The sequence below is a fragment of the Stenella coeruleoalba genome, assembly GCF_951394435.1.
Source record: "Stenella coeruleoalba genome assembly, chromosome: 20".
Classification (NCBI taxonomy): domain Eukaryota; kingdom Metazoa; phylum Chordata; class Mammalia; order Artiodactyla; family Delphinidae; genus Stenella; species Stenella coeruleoalba.
The window spans coordinates 53155505-53164287 of NC_137166.1; the positions used below are offsets into that span (position 1 = coordinate 53155505).

Genomic DNA, 8783 nt, shown 5'->3' on the forward strand with positions numbered 1-8783 from the left:
CTGTTGGCCATCTGTACGTCTTCTTTGGAGAAATGTCTATTTAGGTCTTCTGCCCATTTTTTGATTGTGTTGTTTGTTTTTTTGATATTGAGCTGCATGAGCTCTTTGAATATTTTGGAGATTAATCCCTTGTCAGTTGCTTCATTTGCAAATATTTTCTCCCATCCAGAGGGTTGTCTTTTCGTTTTGTTTATGGTTTCCTTTGCTTAGTACACAGGTTTTAATAAATGCATTCATCCACCCCAATCAAGATGGAGAATATTTCCATCACTACTCAAATTTTCCTTATACTATGCCTCCCTGAGGCAGCCTTTACTGATTTCTATCGCCATAGCTTAGTTTTGGCCATATTAGACCTTCATAAAAACGGAATCACAACTGTGTCCTCTTTTATGTCTGGCGTCTTCGGATTCCTGCATGCTGTCGGTTCCTGCCTCAGCGGTTCCTTCCATTTTATTGCTGAGTAGTATCTCTGGGACAGGGAGTCCAGAATCTGCTGCTTCCTGTGTCTGCCCTCACGTGCTGGAGAACTGACCCTGGAGCTCCTGCTCACCTCACGTGATCCATTCTGCTCCTCTGGACCCAAGACCTGGGGCCTCTGGGGCAAACTCACATCAGCAGGCATGTCCCCTCTGGGTCTTTCTTGCTGACAGCTCCACTTTTCCCAGGAGCCCAGATAGGTGGGCATCTGAAGGCTCCAACCAGGGCCACAGGAGCGAGTGGGGCTGGGAAGTGAAGGAGGATTCTGTACCCTCAATGATGCGGCCTGACCCAGGGGCTCTGCAGAGACATGAAGCAGCCCTCGAAAGGCAGCGACCACATGGTCCCTCATCCACCATTCGCTCTGCATCAGTTTCTGGGGGCCCTTGGGGAAGGTCATGTGCTAGCCACTGACAGTAGACAGAGCTCAGAAAAGTCGAACAGCATTAAAACAAAAAAAAGAGAGATTCGGACGACACTTAATGCAACTTCATCACAGCTCTGCCGCCTTTTAACTGCGAGAATACGAAGCTGTGACTTTAGCTGTAGTTTCCAAGATGTGTGGGAAGGGATTAATCACAGGTTTGAAAGTGGCATTCGACGAGGCCTGTGAAGCCCTGAGCACCTACCTGGCACTTGGCAAACACGGCAGCCTAAATAATCCCCCATGTGGGGCTTCAAATAACCCATTCCAATAGGAAACCACCAGCAATCCGCCCCATCAGTGACCCTCACCATGTCCACAGGGATCCAAGGAGAGGCCAACGTCGACCCACTCATTCATCCCCAAAGGACCCCAACACTCACTGTCTAGGAAGCAATGCGGTCACCCTCGCAAACCTCCATCACGGACCCCCTAGGTCTCCCATCCACTGGTTCCCACATGCTGTGCTTAGCACCGCCATTACTGATTTCATATGTCCTCCATCCGTTACTGTCCCCCTTGCGTGTGTTACAAGGTGAGCCTCAAAACCCTCCAATCCTTGAAGCCCCTGCTCCCAATCAACCACTGCCTCCTACAGCCCCCCAAGCGGTGAATCACTTCCCCTAATGTCCCCCAGCCCCAGGAATAGTTCTCAGGAGCCTGGGGGCAGACACAGGGAGCAGCGTATCCTGGACTGCCTGTTCCTGGGACAATCTGGACCCTCCTGCTGAGAGCAGACCACAGAGGGCAGATGCTTCCTTGTCCACAGGCCTTCTGTGTTATGGAGGAAACCACGGTCTGGCTGATGAAGAAGTATGTGTTTGTTTTTGTTTTGTTTTGAAGTAATCAATTTGGCTGCGTCGGGTCTTAAGTTGCGGTATGCAGGCTTCTCTCCAGTCGCGTCTCGTGGGCTTAGCTGCCCCGCGGCATGTGGGATCTTAACTTCCCTGACTAGGGATCGAACCTGCATCCCCTGCATTGGAAGGCGAATTCTTAACCACTGGCCCCAGAATGTGTTTGTTGGAATAGATTTGCTGGGGAGAGTGATGGGGAATCTGTGGGGTTGAATATCAGGGGTGTTTCCAGGGTGAGTGATTGGAGAGATTTACAGTGGGTGGGGGGGGGGGGGTCTTTGAGCAGAGTGATCTCTTCCAGGGCATTGGTGGGGAGAATGACTGGTGGGGACTGCGTAAGGTGAGTGATGGGAGGATCTTTTAACTGCGTGACAGGGAGTCTGTGGGGTGAGTGATGAAGTTCTGAGTGTTGGGGGCAAGTTTCTCTAATTTAAGTTGGATGTATGGTTCATGAAGTTTAACCCTCTCCTTTTGTTTTTCTGTATGTATGTATATAAGTACTTTTGTAACCGTTAAACTCCAAGTATAATTTTACTGTTGGGTTTTATATCATTGGTTCATGAGACTTGCTCATTTGAGGACAGTGAAACATGCATACGAGAAGGGACCTAAGTTTGGAACCTTATAGGAGATGAACCTTGTCGAGCCCTTGGCACCTTCCTGGCACATGGTAAACAGTGAATAAAATAAAAATCAGCAAGTTGCAGAGTCAGGTATCACGTACCGTGTTTAATTTTCACACAATCCTGTCAGCTAAATATTATGTTCATTATTACACCCATTCTGTGGATGAGGAAACTGAGGCTGAGTGCTGTTACATAATTTGCCTTAAGGTCCAAAGGGACGTATAGGGAATCGGTCCAACGTCCGCCTCATTCTAAATTGCACACAATTGCCACTATCCCATCTGGTTCCCTACATGCTCCAATTCCAGAAACACCATCTCCGTTTCCTGTTGCCTTCAGAGAGCTTAGGTTTTGGAGTGGCCACGTCTGGTGTGCCTACTCTGAGTTCCGGACATTTCACTGCCTATCCAGATTATTAGACTAGGATGCTTTTCCAGTCTTTGCCCTGAGGCATGTGATGGTACACATCTGTCAACTGCCGGCAAAGAAAGAACTATAATCCCATTTCAGGGATTGAAGCTTGCCATCTGCTCAGGGCTCAACTGTGCCTTTGGCGATGTTTCAGTAAACTAATAAGGAATGTGAAGACATTATCTCAAATTCTGGCGAGCTGCTGTGAAGCCATAAATTAAATTAAGCACGAGGCTGATGTTCTCACTATGAGACAGCAAGTTTCCTGTCTGGGTATTTGTCGGCTGAGCAATTCTTCTGGGAAGAGAATGAAAATTATTTTATGCATGGGGCTCTCTGTTCATCCCTCGTTGTATAAGACTAAGAACTTGGCATGTGTTCACATGTATAATCTGGTATTTAATATCAAGTATGTGGTTTTATTATCCACATTTTGTAACTGTACATTTCTTCCAGGTGTTCAATCCATCCCTGTCCAGAGAGTTTTAAAAATACAAATTCTAGTGTGAAAGCAAGCTATGGTTGCTAGAGAAAAATTTCAATGACAAAAAGTGAAAAAAAAAAAAGAAGAGGACGCCTGTGAGGCTTACAAGTGGGTGGGCGAGAGGGTGCCTCCCCGAGACCTTAGGGGGCTACAGTTTTATAATCAAAGGAAAAGTGGGGAGCGGGAGAAGGCCACCTCCTTCCGCATTCTTTTTTTTTTTTTTTTTTTGCGGTACGCGGGCCTCTCACTGTTGTGGCCTCTCCCGTTGCGGAGCACAGGCTCCGGGCGCACAGGCTCAGAGGCCACGGCTCACGGGCCCAGCCGCTCCGCGGCATGTGGGATCTTCCCGGACCGGGGCTCGAACCCGTGTCCCCTGCATCGGCAGGCGGACTCTCAACCACTGCGCCACCAGGGAAGCCCCCTTCCTCATTCTTGAGTAGACGTCCTGCTTTCATCATCAGCTCCGCCTCCAGGTTGGGCAGGGGAGGTTTTTTGTCCCTACATGGTCAAGGCAGGACTGTAGAAATTATTTTAGGTCTCTGTACGATGAGTACCTTTCCATAAATTATTGTTTTTTATGTGTGCAGAGAGCATGCCCTAGGGGGTCATTAACCTACTGAGCTCACTGGGCAGGATGTGGGTCTCACGCCACCATTGTTTTATTGTTTTGGGACACGTCTCAAACTTCTGTCGCACGGTTTTGTTGCTAGGCAAGCCTGCTTGGTTTTGTGATTAAGTAAACCTGCTTTCTTGAGTGATCATTAACTTACAGGGGTCTCCCACACTTTTTTCTTTACTTACAATACCCTAGTGAGATTAACTATTAATTACCTAATTTGTCCTTTACTCTGTCCCTATCATTGGGACACTTCATTTAAAGGGAGAAGAAAGAGGGATTCCCTGGTGGCGCAGTGGTTGGGAGTCCGCCTGCCGATGCAGGGGACACGGGTTCGTGCCCCGGTCCGGGAAGATCCCACATGCCGCGGAGCAGCTGGGCCCGTGAGCCGTGGCCGCTGAGCCTGCGCGTCCGGAACCTGTGCTCCGTGGCGGGAGAGGCCACAACGGTGAGAGGCCCGCGTACCGCAAAAAAAAAAAAAAAAAAAAGGGGGGGGGGGGAGGAGAAAGAAGAAAAGTCAAGTTAAGAGGAAAATACAATTAGTCGGGACAATGCCAGCAAGCCCAGGTGGGCAGAATTTCAGGAGGCTTTTCCATCATCAGAAGCATACCCTAGAAAAGTGGGCAGTAGTGGCCATAAAGTAAACAATGGGTCAGATTTCAGGAAATGGAGTGAGGATCTGAAATGAACCTCCTCATTTATGGTAACACGGAAGCATTTCATGGTCACGGGAAGGATAGCCATTAGAAGGGACTATCACACAACATAACACTGAAAGAACTCACGTCTACAAATTCATGATTGCACAAGAAAACACATTTCAGACTCAGGGAGAATGGCGATGCTTGGGAAATGAAACGAACGAAAAGTCTGGGACGAATCCTAAGACTGGTAAGAGGGTCAGATTCCTTGAATAACATACTCTCACCCAGCTATTCTTCCATTCATTCAACTCATCCGCCCATCTATACATCCATCCACTTATCCATATTTCCATCCCTCCCGTCACACCTGTATTTCCATATATCCATCCATTCTTCTGTTCATCTCTACCAGGTAAGGTTCAATTACGAAAATGGAAATCACTCTAAGTATTTAAGACAAAAGAAATTTAATCAGTAAAATTGGTTACAATTGGTAGAAGAGATGAAAAATTCAACACAGGACAATAAAGCAATCTTGAAATGAACAACAGCAGACCACCCAGGACAAAGGGAAGGGGCAGCGTGACAGAGCCCAGGGATCTGGACACCCAGAAGAAGCTGGACCATTGCAGGTCTTCCCCTTTGGGAGCTGGAGGCTCAGAGGGGATGCAGCCGCTGCCAGAGAGGTTGCACAATGCAAAGAGAGGGGAAGAAATAAATACCTTGGATTTTACATTTTCCTCCTTGATTTTAATCTCCAGCATTTGACTCAGTAACCGACCCTAGTTGGAAGCCAGCTAATGAAGGTACTTGGAAAATGTAGCCTGCAGGGGTAAATCCCATTAGTACAGAGCAGTGTAGGTGAGGGACCGGGAAATGGTCTGAGAGCACACTAGACAAGGACTGATCTGTACATCCACTCATCCTCTCCCATAGGTCCAGTTCAGAAGACCAGACATGAAACGGGACAGAGGATATTTCTGGCTGAGAAAAGGCAGCAAGTAGACCTGATACACAGAGGTAAGCTGTGGTGAGAGAGATGCCTGGGAGACAGAGACTCTGTCCCTCTGAGCTTCTGTGCCCTGCCTTTCACCATGTCCGGAGGAGAGAGAGCGGTTCAACCCACAATCCCAGCCATGCTCCTCTAGGACCCTCCAATTCTGTGGGAAATTGTAAGAGGAGGTTCTGGGCTAGGGCTGCAGAGACGGACAAGGCCACTCTCCCTTGGGATTTGGGGGCTCACGTGTTAGATCATCTGAGGAAGGGGCCACTCACCTAGATCCAGGTGAATCCACAGGTGAGTACGAAGCTGGTCCCCATGAGGGTCCCCGAAGCAGGGTCAAACCCAGAGGCTACAAAACACCTTTCTCTACAGACTTAAGAGTCATCTGAGCGAGAAGAGAGAATGAAGTTGAAGAAAGAGAACTGTGGAGATAAAGGGCCTTGGATTTTCAAGGTATGGAAAATAAGCCTAAAAGGCAAGAGGAAAGGAGTGTGTATGGAAGTGTGGAGGGCAGAGGCGAAGAGAGGAAACCTTGGCAAGATTATAGGTAAATATAAATCCAAATTAAATATAAACATAAATATAATTGTGTTCGTGTGCACACGTGTATACATGATGATACGTACATTGTCAACCTAAATAAATGTAGGAAGCAATGATCAAGCAGAAAGCATTTATTTGGGATCAAAGATTTGCAATTCAGGGCACACAGATTCAGGTAGCAACCCAAACAGCGCCCCACGTGGGAGTAAAAGTCAGGGGTTTTTAAAGGCAAAAAAGGGAGATTTGCACTACAAAGAATTTTTATTGGAGGGACTTCCCTGGTGGTGCAGTGGTTAAGAATCCACCTGCCAACGCAGGGGACACGGCTTCGAGCCCTGGTCTGGGAGGATCCCACGTGCCGCGGGGCGGCTGAGCTCGTGCGCCACAACTACCGAAGCCCACGTGCCTGGAGCCCGTGCTCCGCAACAAGGAGGGGCCACCGCAATGAGGTCCGCGCACTGCCATGAAGAGTGGCCCCCACTCGCCGCAACTGGAGAAAGCCCATGCACAGCAATGAAGACCCAACGCAGCCAAAAATAATAAATTAATTAATTATTTTTAAAAAAAGAATTTTCACTGGAGTTGGAGGCAGAATCTAGTCTTAGATGAACATGGTTGAGTGCTAAGGCTATAACTAGAGGGTGGAAAAAGTTCGTTGCAGTGACAAGTGGCAGGTGTTCTTGCAGTGTTCTTGAAATATCTGTGGTTTGATCCAGTTCAAAAGTTCATGGTTCCACCTGGTGGGGACGTGCGTAAGGTCCACCCCCTTAATGGCCTCCTGGATCCATTTTAAAAACCCTTGACATAAATGACTCCATTTAATTTCACATTTCACAACATCGTATATAATCTCAGAGTTGGGAATGCCAGAGTGATAAGCAAAGGGTTATAAACTCATAAGCTTTAAAGCTTAAAGACGTAAATTCAACTATATAAAATGAGATTTGGATAGCAAATCCAAGCTAAATGAAACCAAAAGACAATGACAAACGAGGAGGATATATTCATGGTCATGTTATAGACTAATGATTGTATTTTCTAATATAAAAAGAACTTGTCCAGGGGCTTCCCTGGTGGCGCAGTGGTTGAGAATCTGCCTGCCAACGCAGGGGACACGGATTCGAGCCCTGGTCTGGGAAGATCCCACATGCCGCGGAGCAACTGGGCCCGTGAGCCACAATTACTGAGCCTGCGCATCTGGAGCCTGTGGTCCGCAACAAGAGAGGCCGCGAGAGTGAGAGGCCGGCGCACCGTGATGAAGAGTGGCCCCCGCTCGCCGCAACTAGAGAAAGCCCTGGCACGGAAACGAAGACCCAACACAGCCAAAAATAAATAAATAAATTAATTAATTAATTAATTAAAAAAAAAAGAACTTGTCCAAATCCTTAAGAAAAGAAATAGAGGCTAATAATGATGGAAACAGATATGAATAGTCACTTCATTTGAATGGCTGAACAGATTAGAATGGAAAATATTAATCATCATGAAATCTATTTAAAAATGCTCACCTTCATGCCTAAAAAGAAAAATTCTAGTTAAAACTATGATGGGGTACATTTTTCATTGTTAAGTATGGAGAGATCAAAATCAGTGCTAATGCAACCTGCTGTTGAGGTTGCAGTGAAGCAGAGACTCTCATCACATTGCAGGAGACAGTGATGCAAATTGGCACAATTTCCTGGAGAGCCATTTGGCCATATCGATCAACACTAGTAATGCATGTGCCCTCTGAGGAATTCAAATTCATGCAGACATTTTAGCAGACAGGCATACCTTGGAGATAGTTCAGGTTCAGTTCCAGACCACCACAATAAAGCAAAATAAAGTGAGTCACACAATTTTTTTCTTTTTTGGTTTCCCAGTGCATATATAAAAGTTATGTTTACACTATATAATCTGGTAAGTGTGCAATAGCATTATGTCTAAAATAAAGAAAAAAGGAAAAACAACCCAATATACATACCTTAATTCAAAAAGACTTCACTGCTAAAACATGCAGACCATCACTTGAGCCTTCAGAGAGTTCTAATCTTTTTGCAATAGTAACATCAAAGACCACTATCACAGATCACCGTAAAAACTAAAATGAAAAAGTTTGAAATACTGCGAGAAATACCAAAATGTGACACCGAGACATGAATTGAGCAAATGTTGTTGGAAAAATGGTGCTGATTAACTTGCTCATCGCAGGGCTGCCACAAACCTTCGATGTGTTTTTTTTTTTTTTAAAAAGGTGCAGCATCAGTGAAGCACCATAAAGCGGACGCACAATAAAACGAGGAATGCCTGTATATAAGGAGAGAATACATCCTCAAGTGCTCTCCAGAAACCACATTACCATAACAAAGGACACTTTAATGGCTCTCAACACTAAGGAAATTTCGAAGTTTTTAGTTCTCTGTCAAGCTCAACACTTCTGGGCTCCCAAGATGTCTCCTCTGGGCAAAGTTATGCGAGGGACGAAGGGGCTGGATACCTGGATTCTGAGAGTGAGGCTTTAAATCAGTATAGAGAAAGGGTATTTTTCACAATATGCTATGCTGTTTTCTCCTAGACCTATATATACACAAGTATTTAATTGGTTCCTTTCCAACGCGGGACAACTCCAAGACTTTTTAGGAAGGTTGCCTGTTTTCCCTGCCTGTACGGAATGGAAGTTCTTTGAAAATGGCGGCCTCCTTATCATAATCCTTATGGG

The 8783-nt window shown here is 46.2% G+C and overlaps 1 protein-coding gene across 1 annotated transcript in view; it reads right to left on the minus strand.

Moving 5' to 3' along the window:
- SIGLEC10 (sialic acid binding Ig like lectin 10) overlaps positions 1–8783 on the minus strand; it is a gene marked incomplete at its 3' end in the record, with an annotated part of 71066 nt that overhangs the window by 30078 nt on the left and 32205 nt on the right.